Source organism: Pelophylax lessonae (genome assembly GCF_965119305.1).
Source record: "Pelophylax lessonae genome assembly, chromosome: 3".
NCBI classification, from domain to species: domain Eukaryota; kingdom Metazoa; phylum Chordata; class Amphibia; order Anura; family Ranidae; genus Pelophylax; species Pelophylax lessonae.
The window spans coordinates 68,110,747-68,125,944 of NC_138770.1; the positions used below are offsets into that span (position 1 = coordinate 68,110,747).

The window sequence follows — 15,198 nt, forward strand, 5'->3', positions numbered from 1 at the left end:
GCCCGCAAGGAGAACTGATCAGTTTCCATCAGCAACCTGATTGCCCTTTGCAACTTCTGAAGCTTTTCCAGGGGAAGAAAGACCCTTGCAGAGCAGAGTTGAGAGTCAGCCCCAGATAAGTGACCCGTACGGATGGCGTCAGAGCACATTTCTTGAAATTGATTGTCCACCCGAATTCTTGAAGGGTATGAACTGTAATAGAGATGTTGGTCAACAGATCCGAATGAGAGTCTGCTCACAACAGAAGATCGTCCAGATATCGCAAAATCGAGATTCCTCTCTGACGTAACAAGGCCAGCACAGGGGCCAGGACCATGTTAAAAACTCTGGGAGCAGAGGTGAGACCAAAGGGTAACGCCACAAATTGAAAATGCTCCTCTGCCACTGCAAAGCGGAGGAATCGCTGATGTCCCTTAAATATGGGGACATAGAGATACACATATTTGATATCGATGGAGGCCAGAAAATCCCCCTGATTCAAGGATGCCACCACCGACTGAATGGACTCCATTCAAAACTTCTGCATCCGCACACTTGTGCACCCGCACAAAGTGGTTCAGAGCCTTGAGGTCCAGGATTGACACACCTTGCCCTCCTTTCTGGGCACTGTGAACAGGTTTGAATATAAACCTTGAGAGCATTCCTGCGGAGGAATCGGTACAATCACTCCTTGAGCCAGGAGATCCTGAACAGCATCCCAAAGATCTTTGAAACGCTCCGGAGACAGGTGAAGATTTGACTAAAAAAAATCTGTCTCCCGGCCGGGAACAAAATTCAATCTTGTACCCGGAACAAATCAGTTTGCGAACCCATTTGTCTTGAACTAAGGAAGTCCAGGGTTCCTGAAAGAAGCGCAGAAGTCCTCCCATCCCAGAAATGGGTGAGGGCACCCCTTCATGCTAAAGAGGACTTGTCCGCAGCACCGGACTGACTGGCCTTGGACTTGCCCCAGTGCTTCTTCGCCCATCCAGAAGTTCTGAAGGCTTACCTTTTTCTTGCGCCTCGGGGGCACGAAAAAACTGCCTATGAACAGTAAAGGAAGGACCTTTAGGCGCTTAGCACCGGGTGTTTTACCTTTAGAGGATTGAGGAAGAAAAGTACTCTTCCTGCTATTCAGACCCTTGATCAATTCATCCAGTGAGTCGCCAAACGCTCTCCCAGAAAACAGAGACCTCTCCGGGCTTTCTTGGAAGCTTGGTAAGCTGACCAGCTCTTCAGCCACACCATGTGCCTTAAGGCAATCCCCACAGCCAAAGCTCTGGCCACCAGGGGAGCCGCATCCATGGACGCATCACACAGGAACACCAGCGCCTGGGACATCTGGTACAAAAGTTCCATCAGTTCTGGGGGAACTACATCAGGGTCCAAGTTCCCTTTCAGAACCCTAATCCATTCAGTAACCGTCTGTGATACTAAAAAACAGACACAAAGACCGGTTTCAAAATGGAACCTGCCAACACGTGAAAATGGCGGGAAAAGGATTCTACTCGCCTGTCCACCGGATCAGTGAAAACCGGGATATCTTCCACAGGCACAATAGTAGATTTGTTCAACCTGGAAACAGAATGGTCCACCTTAGGTGGCACCGTCCAACGGTTGGAGACTGTATCAGCAAAAGGATACCGGCGTTTAAAGCGTTTGGCACCACTACACGTGCTTAACGTGCCCCCATTGGTCATTCACAATATCATGAACAGTCTCAGGACAGGGGAAAACCTTGCCAGACTTTTGGGTCTTGCAGAAGCTAAAGGCCACCCGCATCCTTGCTGGCGTGGGCTCATCAGCCAATTTTAAAGTTTCCCTCACTGAAATAATCAGGGCTTCCACCAGAGCGCTTACCCGCGCTGCAGCTGAAGAAGACAGGTCCTCTTCACCATCTGACTGCGAGGACAGCGACCCTTCAGGTAGGGGGGCGTCCGGGGCGACCACATCAGCCTCTATATCAGAGGACTCCACCAAAGATGGAGAAGGCAGCGGCCGTTTCCGGTTATTAACCTTTTTCATGACAAAATCAATTTTTGTTGCCAGGCTTTTCAGAGCTGCTGAAGTCGCGGGCCAGAGACTGCGATCCGGACTGTCCGGATGTCGCACAGAGTGGGTCTGAGGGTGAATTCAACACCTGGAGCTCCATAAGTAAAGTTACAAAAATTAGGATTTTTATTACAGCTTACCTGTAAATTCCTTTTCTTGGAGTACATCACGGGACACAGAGCCTGCAATAATTACTATTTGGGTTATACGCTACCTTCAGGTGAATGGGCACTGGCAACCAATAGACAGGAAGTTCCTCCTAGTTAACCCCTCCCATACAGGAAGAACATCAGTTTTTGAAGCAAGCAATGAAGATCCCAGAAAAGAGGGGAGGGAGCTCTGTGTCCCGTGATGTACTCCAAGAAAAGGATTTTACAGAAAAGCTGTAATAAAAATCCTAATTTCTTTATCGTACATCACGGTACACAGAGCTGTTAATAATTACTATTTGGGATGTCCTAAAGCAATGCCCTTGAGGGGAGGGGACACAGAGTCACAAATTTGCCCTCGAGCAAAGAAAAAACTAGGACCTAACAGCTACTTGCAGTACGCTACTACCAAACTTGAGTCCCTTCATGTGCTCTAACTTCCACTTAGTAGGATTTTGTGAACGTATGTACTGAAGACCAGGTAGCAGCTTTGCAGATCTGGGCCAAAAATACTTCATGGTGCACTGCCCATGAAGCACTTACCCTTCTGGTAGAATGGGCCTTTAAGTTAAAAAGGCGGAACCTTACCTTTCAAGCCATAAGCTTGAGAAATGACCTGCCAAATCCACCTAGAAATAGTGAAAGAAGTTGCCGCTTGGCCCTTCTTAGGCCCATCCGGCAAAAAGAAAGCATCAGTATTACAAATCTGTGCTGACCTGGTTAAATAGACTTTAACTGCATGTACAACGTCAAGAGAATGTAACAACCTTTCCTCAGAAGACTGAGGATTAGGAAAAATGAAGGCAGAACAATATCCTGGTTCAAGTGAAAACCAGAAACTACCTTAAGGAGAAAAAAAAGAAGAGGATGAAAAAAACTACCTATCCTGATACAGATTTAGAAAAAAAAAAAAGGTTCTTTACATGAAAGAGCCGCTATCTCCGATACCCTTCTAGATGAGGTTATAGCGACCAAAAAAAAAGACCAGCTTCCTCAACAAAAGTAACAAGGGTATATGCCTGATAGGCTCAAAGGGCTGCTTCTGCAGGACCGTGAGAACCAGATTCAAGTCCCAAGGACATAGGGGTGGTTTGACTGGCAAAACCATACGAATCACACCTTGGAAAAAAGGTCCGAACCAAAGAGTGCGTAGCCAACGGTCTCTGGAAAAAGATTGATAAGGCAGAGACTTGTCCTTTAATGATTCCTAATGCCAATTTCAAATCCACCCCCAACTGAAGAAAAGCAGGGATTCTTCCAATGACATACTTTCTAGGATGCCATTTCTTGGATTCACACCAAGAGATATAGGCTTTCCAAACTCTATAACAGATTTTCCTAGAAACAGGCATCCTGGCATTGACCAATGTGGCCAGAGCCAAAGCTGAGACTCCCCGGTCTCTAAAAATTCTGGTTTCAATAGCCAGACCGTAAAATTCTATGACCGTAAAGCAGGGTGGAATATAGGACCTTGAGATAGTAGATCCGGACGACATGGTAGCAACCATAAAGTCAATGATTACATGGCGCTCTCTGATGTTGGTGGGTGGCACACCATGAGGGAAAAAAGGTAAAAATATAGAAAGTAAAAATGGGTAGAAAAATATATAAAAGGATAAGGTGGAAGGAGGGAGGGAGGGGGTCCCACGAAAAGCGACTGCCAGCTGGAGCAAGGAGAGGCTCTGAGGAGTAGTAAACAGAAAGAAAGTGCGCAGGTTAGTGAAGCATAAGGATTATCAATACAGAAAACACGTAGTGACTTACTCTTAGGTAAGTAAAGGCTGGTATGGTTGGTGAATGGGATCATCCATCTTCTTCTCCTGGATACCATTGTGGAAAGGAGGGGTGCAGGGTGTCGGTGGCATGTGGAGGCTGTTGTCTGGCAGCCTCTCTGATTTTCCTGTTTCAGCCTGACATCACTTCCGGTGAGGTGGAGGGAAAGATGGGCGTTGCTAGCTTTCGGAGCATCCGTGCTCCTTCATTAGGCAGTGGGGGTGTCTTACCAGGGACAGGGAATTTATACCCTGTTGATGAGTAGCTCATTGGAGCATAAGTCCAGAGGGGGCGGGGCCCAAAAGAGGCGGGCCGAGGTGCTAGTGTGGCTTTAAACAAACTCTGCATTAAGTTTAACAGGAAAAGTCCCTGGAGGCATGACAGGAGCCATGAGAAGTCCATATGGGGCTGGCAGTAGGTTTTACAAAATTTTGGGCACTAATCTTGTTGTCATTGTGGTAAAGCTCCAGGTCTAGGAAGGTAAGTTTATTGTAGTCCGAGACTGATGTGAAGGAGAGCCCCGCAGGGTTATTATTGCAATGCTCAAGGAACGGGGGTATAAGAGAAGCGGGGCCGTCCCAGATGATGACTATGTCATCTATATAACGGCCGGAAAAAAACAAGATTGGCAGCGAAGGGATTGTTCTGCCAAATTTATTGGTGCTCCCAATGGCCCATGGTCAGGTTAGCGTAGCTGGGGGCGAAGTTAGCTCCCACCATGGCGGTGCCTTTAATTTGGGTATAGAACTCGCCGTTTAACTCAAAATAATTGTGGGTAAGGCAATATTCGATGAGATCCAGAAGAAAGTGTATTTGCCGGGGACTGAGTGTAGATTCGTTGTTCAGAAAGAACCGTACGGCCTGGAGTCTGATGTGATGTGGTATTGAAGTGTATAGAGAAACTATGTCCAAAGAAAGCCAGACAACAGCCTCCACGCGCCACGGGCACCCTGCGCCCCTCTTTTCCACAACGGTATCCAGGAGAAGAAGATGGATGATCCCATTCACCTACCATACCGGCCTTTACTTACCTAAGAGTAAGTCACTACGTGTTTTTTGTATTAATAAACCTTATGCTTCACTAAGCTGGCGCTGCTTTCTTTCTGTTTATGGTAGCAACCATGGTTTCTCCACTGCCAACTTATATGATTTCTGCGAACCCAGACCTTCTGGGCCATGCTGGAGCCGCCTGGATCACCGGTTTCCCCCCTACCTGTATCCTGTTCAGCAGCCGAGGTAGAAGATGAACTGGAGGAAATGCATAAACTAGGTTCAACCGTGACCAAGGGGTCACCAGAGCATCCATTCCGACCGCAATTGGATACCTGGAAACAAAATTGTCCACCTTGTTGTTGAACCTGGATGCCAAAAGATCTACATCGGGAGCACAGATCAGCCGAAACACTTTGGGGTGTAGGGATCAATCCCCTGGACACAGCTGCTGGCGACTTAGAAAGTCCACCTGCCAGTTGGCCACCCCTGGAATGAATACGGCTGATACACATGGAACATACCTCTCTGCCCACGATAGGATATGGTTCACTTCCTTCTGAATCGACTGACTTCTGGTGCCGCCCTGGTGGAAGATATAAGCCACCAGGGTGGAGTTGTCGGACTGAATCCTGACAGGACACCCCTGTAACCTAGTTGTCCAATAATTCAGTGACAAATGGGCAGCTCGGATTTCCAGAATATTGATGGGTAAAAAAATTTTCTGCCCGAGACCATGTTCCCTAGGCAAACAGACCCTCCAGGATAGCACCCCATCCCAGCAGGCTGGCGTATGTGGTTACCACCTTCCAGGCTACCGGCAGAAAAAAAAATTTCCCTTGATCGAATTGGTGGGAACCAGCCACCAGATCAGATCCTACCTTACCTTGGGGAAAGGAACATCGGGCAATCCAAAGTTTGAACCTACTTGTTCCAAGCTAAAAGAATACTGTTCTTAAACAGTCTAGAGTGGAACTGCGCATAAGGAATCGTCTCGAAGGAGGACACCATTTTGCCCAGTAACCTCATACACAGCAGGATGGAGGGAAATTTCTTCCCTCTTATGAACCGGACTAGCTTCCTTAGAGCCAGAACGTTCTCTGATGGCAAGAAACTTTGCCTGAGCAGTGTCTAGGCCTAAACCTAGATATTGTAGGACCTGAACAGGCCTTAGGGCCGACTTTCTCTGTTGATAATCAAACCCAGACTCTCTAAGAACTGGATTGTAAGGAACACATATTGTGTCAAACCTGAGCTTGAATGATTCTTCAGCAGTAGCTCATCCAGGTATCCTACTATAGAGATGCCTTGGGCCCTTAAAGAAGCCAACACCAGAACCTTTGTGAACACACGAGGAGCTGTAGCAAGGCTGAAAAACAGGGCCACAAACTTGAAATGGCACTGCGAAACACAGAACCTTTGATGAGGCCTGAAGATTGGCAAATGAAGATATGCATCTTTGATATCTTTGGAGGCCTTAAAGTTTCCTCTTCCTAGAGAGGCTACCACCGAACGGATTGATTTCATGCGAAAAAAACGTACGGTCAGAAATTAATTCAGAGCCTTGAGATCCAGAATGGGTCTCAGCTTGTCCTATCATGCGTTTATGGAAGCAAGCATGCGTTTACGCAAGCCGAAGTTTATGCATCTTATACAGACAAGCAGATATGCGTCTTATGCAGGCAAGCAGGCGTTTATGGAAGCCAGCATGCGTTTATGCAAGAAAATATTTTGCAAGCAAGCAGGTATGTGCTTATGTAAGCAAGTGAATCTTCCGCTGACTGGAACCTCCACAAATCGCACCCTGGATCCATAGGTAATCTAAGACCTGGAACAAGGGCCTTCTTTTTTCTGGGCAAGTAGGAATACTTGAGTCCAGAAACCGATAGGGAGGAAACACTTGAAAGTCTATCATGTAGCCCCGAGCTATAGTGGACAAAACCCATCTGTCTTGAACCATTCCTTCCCATGTTTTTGAAAACTGTAAAAGACTCCGCCCCCCCCCCACTCGAGCAAGTGGGGGCGCCTTTTCATAAGGCGGACTAAAACCTGTTTTACCAGGCTTTTGGACCCAGAGCTTCGTTTGCCCTTGGGGTTTTCTGAAAGCTGACGACTAAGGCCATCAAAACTGCTTTGAAGATGCTGCTCTGGTAGGGAGAGTGACATTCGGAGCCTTAAAAGACGGGTATTTATTCCTTCTCTTAACAGGCAATAATGCACATTCCCCAAGCCCCCCCCCCCCCCCCCCCCTCGAGATCTTTTGAATATATTTATCCAGATCTTTAGATCCTTCACCAAAAAGCTGTTCTCCATGAAAGGGGAGAGCTGTCAGCAATTCTTTACAAGGCATTTCTGCCCATCAATTTTTCAGCCACAGGACTCTGCGCATATGAACAGAGAGGAGGGCTACCCGGGATACTTGCTGGATATAATCCTTAAGGGCATCAATTGTAAACAAAAAAGCGCGAGATATCTCTGCTAAATCATCTGCAGATTCACTCTGAATAGGCAAATCTTTTGATAGCCTTTTAAAATGGCCCTTTAAGGACTGACATACTCCTAGCTAAAAATAGCTGGTTGACCAGCAGAGCCAGCAACAGCAAAGGAGCTTTAAACAAGGACTCCAGTTTATTTATTTATTTGCTGGATCTTTTTCATACACCAACTGCTGCAGCAGGGAGTGGAAAGGAAAGGCTTGAACACTGTTTGAGGATGCAAAAAGCCGAACGAGGAACAACAGGTGTCAGATCTTTCTGAAGGAGGCAATATAAAACCGATCCGTACCATTTTAAACGAGGGATTGAGTCAACAATCTTTGCAAGTGAGATGCTGTAAATGGTTCCTCGGGATTAGAATCCTCTGAAGAGAAAACACAATCCACTTGTGATTTTAAGTCACCAATGGCTACCTCTTCATTATCTTCTACTGCCCAATCAGGTTCTAGGCCAGAGGCCCCCCTCGGCATGATCTAGGGCTATAGGCCTTACCTCTTTGCTGGGCCCAGGTGCATGGGAAGGGGATCTATCCCTTTTTCTTCCCATCCTGAGTAACAGAAGAAATCATCCCTGCTACTTTACCTTATAGGCTAGCCAGGGCAGATGCTAAGTCATCCTAGTAATATAGGGAGAAACAGAAGCACCAGAGGTAGCACAATACCTGATAGACGTAAAGGCTCGGATTGGCCAGTAGGTTTAGGTCTTTCTGGGGAAGCGGAAACCGGACTAGGAGAAAATAATCCTGGTGCGGGGGTACTTAAACCTTTCCCTGCTGCACCCCCACTTTTCCTTCTGGAAGACATTGCTTAAAAATATAAACAAGACCCAGAATCAAAAATAGTTTGCACCAAGGTAGAAAATTGTGATCCAGATTAACAGCTATCACAAAACAACCACCGTTTTCTTTGCCATGTACTGATTCACATATACAGTGGGTACGGAAAGTATTTAGACCCCCTTAAATTTTTCACTCTTTGTTATATTGCAGCCATTTGCTAAAATCATTTAGGTTCATTCTTCCTCATGAATGTACACATAGCACCCCATACTGACAGAAAAACACAGAATTGTTGACATTGTTGCAGATTTATTAAAAAAGAAAAACTGAAATATCACATGGTCCTAAGTATTCAGACCCTTTGCTCAGTATTTAGTAGAAGCCCCCTTTTGATCTAATACAGCCAGGAGTCTTTTTGGGAAAGATGCAACAAGTCTTTCACACCTGGATTTGGGGATCCTCTGCCATTCCTCCTTGCAGATCCTCTCCAGTTCTGTCAGGTTGGATGGTAAACGTTGGTGGACAGCCATTTTTAGGTCTCTCCAGAGATGCTCAATTGGGTTTAAGTCAGGGCTCTGGCTGGGCCATTCAAGAACAGTCACGGAGTTGTTGTGAAGCCACTCCTTCGTTATTTTAGCTGTGTGCTTAGGGTCATTGTCTTGTTGGAAGGTAAACCTTCAGCCCAGTCTGAGGTCCAGAGCACTCTGGAGAAGGTTTTTGTCCAGGATATCCCTGTACTTGGCCGCATTCATCTTTCCCTCGATTGCAACCAGTCGTCCTGTCCCTGCAGCTGAAAAACACCCCCACAGCATGATGCTGCCACCACCATGCTTCACTGTTGGGACTGTATTGGACAGGTGATGAGCAGTGCCTGGTTTTCTCCACACATACCGCTTAGAATTAAGGCCAAAAAGTTCTATTTTGGTCTCATCAGACCAGAGAATCTTATTTCTCACCATCTTGGAGTCCTTCAGGTGTTTTTTAGCAAACTCCATGCGGGCTTTCATGTGTCTTACACTGAGGAGAGGCTTCCGTCGGGCCACTCTGCCATAAAGCCCCGACTGGTGGAGGGCTGCAGTGATGGTTGACTTTCTACAACTTTCTCCCATCTCCTGACTGCATCTCTGGAGCTCAGCCACAGTGATCTTTGCGTTCTTCTTTACCTCTCTCACCAAGGCTCTTCTCCCCCGATAGCTCAGTTTGGCCGGACGGCCAGCTCTAGGAAGGGTTCTGGTCGTCCCAAACGTCTTCCATTTGAGGATTATGGAGGCCACTGTGCTCTTAGGAACCTTAAGTGCAGCAGAAATCTTTTTGTAACCTTGGCCAATTCTGTCTCTGAGCTCTTCAGGCAGTTCCTTTGACCTCATGATTCTCATTTGCTCTGACATGCATTGTGATCTGGAAGGTCTTATATAGACAGGTGTGTGGCTTTCCTAATCAAGTCCAATCAGTTTAATCAAACACAGCTGGACTCAAATGAAGGTGTAGAACCATCTCAAGGATGATCAGAAGAAATGGAAAGCACCTGAGTTAAATATATGAGTGTCACAGCAAAGGGTCTGAATACTTAGGACCATGTGATATTTCAGTTTTTTTTTTTTTTAATAAATCTGCAACAATGTCAACAATTCTGTGATTTTCTGTCAGTATGGGGTGCTATGTGTACATTCATGAGGAAGAAGAATGAACCTAAATGATTTTAGCAAATGGCTGTAATATAACAAAGAGTGAAAAATTTAAGGGGGTCTGAATACTTTCCGTACCCACTGTATGCCCAAACAGATATTATCAGACCTGCACTGCTTCCCCCGATAAGCCGACTGTCCCAGGGAACCTGAGCCCTTCTGCCTGCAGCGTTCAGTTTGGAAAGAACCTTATGCTGCCTGTGACATCATTACCAAGTGTCGGCTTTAGCACATGGTAAGCTGACTGAGATCTGCAATACAGCCAAACAAACCGAACAGCGCCATCTAGTGGCGAAAAAGCAGTACTGCAGGTAAAGAAATTTATTGTGCTTATTCCTATAAAAAAATGAAAAGGAATTCTTACCAGTTCTGCCGCAGAATCCTGCAATAGGATTCAAACTTCACCCATCACGGCGGACTCCGTCAAAGACCTTCAAGGACCGGGTCCTCCATCTGTAGGAGGCCACTCCCTTGGACCTGTAGAGCACCCTGCTGGAATCACCTTGGGAAGTTTTAACCAGGGTTCCATTTCCCAGGGTCCAGCGCCCGAAGGACCACATTGCAGGCTAAACCTCAGGTCTTAGGTTACCAAGGCTCGGGTACCATCCTTTTAATGCTTAGCCTTTTGAATGGATCCGATAGATTGCCCCTTTTTCTGGGACAATACAAAATCTTGGAGAGCTTTAACAGCCATGACCACCACCTTCAAGACACTGGCAAAAAAGCTGATGTTCTTCCTGTATGGGAGGGGTTATATAGGAGGAACTTCCTGTCTATTGGTTGCCAGTGTCCATTCACCTGAAGGTAGCATATAACCCAAATAGTAATTATTACCAGCTCTGTGTCCCGTGATGTACGATAAAGAAAAACAGATTACTGTCACTTTAAGAAGCACCGATTGCGGTTCCCACTGCCTATCGTAGCGGTCTGCAGAGTCCCCCTGTAATATACACTAACAGCAGAGTGTACAGGGATATGCCCGCAAAGACCCCAGTACTGTACCAGCTCCAGAGAGAACCCTCCTGAACGGCCTCTACAGCAGGAAGAAGAATCACAAGAAGTGACCCCGGCCTGGATGTAAAAGGTCACACTGCTAATGCAGTACATTGGACTACACAAAAATGGTTGCCAATGCAATTGAATAGGAAGCTCAAGGAAAATGGCTGCCCTATACAAGTCAAAGGGAAACAGCGGAACATCGCCCACACTTAATATGGCGGCGTCCACGGTGTGCCATGCGCCAGGGACCCCCACAATGAAGGCCTCAAGGATCTACAACAAGACCCAGCAATAAACAAGGTACTATTGCCACCCCCTCAGGACCCCAGGCGCCCCAGTTACATAGCCCCCCGTAGGGAAGGCAGAGGGAGACAGGGCACAAAGGCCAGGTACCTGACAGGCCAGGGGGATCTTTTAGGAGGTACAGGTCCTATTATCCCCAGGAGAAGGCCCACATCCCCCCAAGGCCACCAAGGGAAAGGGGGGGTCACACTTACTATACCATGGACCGGGTGGGCTCCGCTCCAGGCAGACCTCCTCCCACCCGAAGTGGGGGTGCTACCAGCTGAGGGGTACGCTGCGACTAAGGGCGCTCCAGGTCATCGCGTCCCGGCGAGGCATCAGCTCGCAGGCTCATCCCCATCCGGAAAGGGGTACCGTCGTGGCGAGGCCTAGTGAGGGACTATAAACTGCTCACGCGCGTAGGCCAGGCTGGGGGGACCATAAGGATCTAGATTATCCAGTGCGAAAGCCCCAACCGGCATTGCTTGTAGATCACCAGGAGAATCCCCCTGAACACTAACTAGTAAAGAGAAATAAAATAAAATATTCTGAAAAGAATAAAAAAACTGAGACCGAAGTCCCAGCAGGAAACCTAGGTCCTACTCCTTCTCTAGGCAAAAACACTGGTTTGCTGAGCTGAGTGTGTGTGGGTTATGCCTGTGGGGGCAGCCCCGTGGGCGTGTACATTTAAAGTTTTCCTGCCTAGACAATTCCTGCAGGGGGCAGCATAACCCATTCAGCTAATGAAGATGAGGCTGTGTCTGTCAATGGACGAGAGAAATATGTGAACATGATCAGCTTAATATACGTAATGGCAAACTATATCTAGAGCTAAAGCCTGTTCTTTTAGAGTTGGAGAAGTATTAGAAACTCTGTCAGAGAGTGCATACCTCCCGGCTTTAGAGAAAGAGGGACACATCGTGGCAAATTAGTGAGCATGACTGCATCATCTGTGGATATATAGGGGTGGATTTACTAAAAGCAACTAGGCTATTCACTTTGCAAGGGAAATTGCCCCAGAGCTTAGTGAATATGGTGAAATTTCACTTTGCAAAGAATACCCAAATGTGCTAGGAAAAATAGTATAGCTTGCACATGCTTGGATTGTGGAAGTCAGTTGAGCTGCAAGTTACTTCCTAAGCTAAGGGAAAATTCCCCTGCAAAGTGAACAGCCTAATTGCGTTTAGTAAATCGACCCCATAGAGCAGTCTTTCTCAACCTTTTTTACCCCAGAGGAACCCTTGAAATAATTTTCAGGTCTCTGGGAATCCTAACTAAAACCAATGTATTTGAGGCCAGTGAGAAATATGCCCCTCACATTGGTTTCCAATGTGAAGAATGTCCTCCTTACAGGGGTGGTCAGAACGTTACCCTTAGAGACAGCTGAAAAGATCATTAAATCAGGCTCTGCCAAATGGCGCTGGCTTTGGAACTATGCAGGCACTATCAAGTGAGAGGTAAATTAGCCACAGCTCAAGGAACCCCTAGCAACATCTGGAGGAACCCTAGTTGAGAATGGCTGCAATAGAGTCTGTCAGTAGAAGAAAGAATGGGAAGGGGGGCACCCTTAAGAATAGGTCATTGGAACACTGCCTAGATCCGTGGAACCCTGACATTTTTAACACATTTTGAGACAGTCCCATGGGATCTCTGAGAGTGGAAGGGGACTGGTAAAGGATAACACTAATAAAAATACAGTTATCCTGCCTACACTGCACATATCTACCGCAGTCTTTGTACCTGCAAAATACTTCCTTATTATTTCCTTTACCTAAACATTTCGGCACATAGAATATAGAGAGAGCTTTGTCTGAGTCTACCTTAAAAAATAACTTAATTTAAAAAGTGGGAGACTACATAGCAACCAAACAAAGTTGAGACAATGAACACTTTGGTCAGGAGTATTTATTATACTGTACAGCACAACTTGCAGAGCGCAGGGGTCAGGAATATATAATGTACTGCACAGCATACAGAGCGCAGTGGTCAGGAGTATATAATGTACAGAACAGCTTAGAGTGGGCAGAGGTCAGGTGTATATAACATACAGTACAGCTTACAGAGCGCAGTGGTCAGCAGTATGTAACAGTCAACATAACAATGAAGTAGAAATACCCAAAAATTGGAGGTCATTGGGGGGGGGGGGGAATGTCTTGGCATTGGTATCTACGATATAAAAAATGCCCTGGGGTCACTAGCCAGTGGGAGGAAGAATGCCCCAGTACAAGCAGTCAGTGGGAGGTAAAAACCTCAATCATTGTAGTCAGAAAGAGGAAACAAAAAGCCCCTACACTGGCAGGCAGTGGGAGGAAGAATTACCACTGTGTTGGTAAACAGTGTGGGAAGAACACTGTAAATGCTTAAGTGTCGGTGTTCGTAGGAGAAAAAAAAATGCCCTGGCATCAATGGTTAGTGGGATGACTTATTTCCCAATTTTTGGTGTCAATGGGAGGTGAAATGACATGGTTTCGGTGTCTATTCCAAGAAGAATACCCTGGTCTCCATTTGTCAGCAAAAGGAAGAATGGAAAGGGGGGGGGGGGGCCCCCTTTAGCACCGGTTACTGGGACACGGCCCATGGAATTGAAATAAATTTTTATAAAATCTTAGACAGTCCTATGGGATCTCTGAGAGTGGAAGGGGACTGTTAAAGAATAATGCTAGCAAAAGTCCAGTTATCCTATAACAAGATAAATATGATGATGGGGGAGCTCAATAGATCTGCTTGGAATAATGAAAACCATAAGCGCAGAGACGCACAGGAGTTGATTTCCTAAACTAGAGAGTGCAAAATCTGGTGCAGCTCTGCACAGAAACTAATTGGCTTTTCTTTTTCTCAAAGCTTAAAGTGATTGTAAAGTCTAGTTTAACAACAATAACAAACATGTTATACTTACCTCCTCTGTGCAGTTGGTTTTGCACCGAGCAGCCCGGATCCTCCTCTTCTGGGGTCTTTCTTCGCTGCTCCTGGCTCCTCCCTCCAATCGAGTGCCCCCACAGCAAGCAGCTTGCTATGGGGGCACCTGAGCTAAGCTGCACCTCCGTGCGTCCATTCAGACACGGAGCTGCTGTTTGGCCCTACCCCCTCTCTCTCTTGATTGGCTAACGGACTTTGATTGACAACCGTTGGAGCCAATGGCACCGCGGCTGTGTCCCAGCCAATCAGCAGGGAGAATCCCGGATGACCGAGGGACTCCTGGACATCACTGGACAGAGAAGGACCTCAGGTAAGTAATAGGGAGTGCTGGGGAGGCTGCTACACCCAGAAGGTTTTTTTTTTTTAATCTTCATGCAAAGAATGCATGAAGATAAAAAAAACCTGACTTTAACAACTCCTTTAATTGAACAAGCTGAAGTTAGAAGCTGATTGGTTTCTATGCACAACTGCACCAAATTTCACACTCTCCAGTTTTAGGAAATCAACCTCATAGCTGCCAGTATCTTCTGCTGCTTGAGGTGCTGGACAGATGTACAACAGTTTTTGGTGCAGCTAGCCAATGATCCCTCTGATGCTACTGCTAGACCTTGTTCACTGTCCCTGGGCAACCTCCCTCCCTTTCCCAATGTGTCACCACTCTCCCCTTAGCCTGAAACGGCCCCCCACTCTATGCTGCCTCTCCTGGGACTGGACTACGTTGTAACATTGAACTGCATGATGGGAAATACAACGTTTAAAGTAGTCAGTTGAGAGGAGGTGAGCAGAAATTGTCCAAACTGTTACCACAATACTGGAAGGATAGGACTCACTACAATGGATTTGTATGCTGTAGCATTATCAGTACCCATTGGAAAGACATGAACTAAATCATCTGGAGGGGGGTTTTGATGTAGTTGTATGCATTTAGCAGATGTGATGGTTAGGTTCCACTAAGTTTTGGCCATATAGTGTATCTAAACCAATTATATATCCAACATACATTTCCCTTCACCATGCCAATTTATACAGGAGACCTGATCCTTGGTCTTTTTGCATACAGCTCTACGATTCTGTGACTCGTACGCCCCCTTTCTGCCACA

At 46.5% G+C, this 15,198-nt stretch overlaps 1 protein-coding gene across 1 annotated transcript in view; it reads right to left on the reverse strand.

Annotated features, from left to right (window-relative positions):
- LOC309550888 (uncharacterized protein) overlaps positions 1-15,198 on the reverse strand; it is a 118,174-nt gene that overhangs the window by 8,389 nt on the left and 94,587 nt on the right. The gene's annotated exons all lie outside the window — the stretch shown is intronic.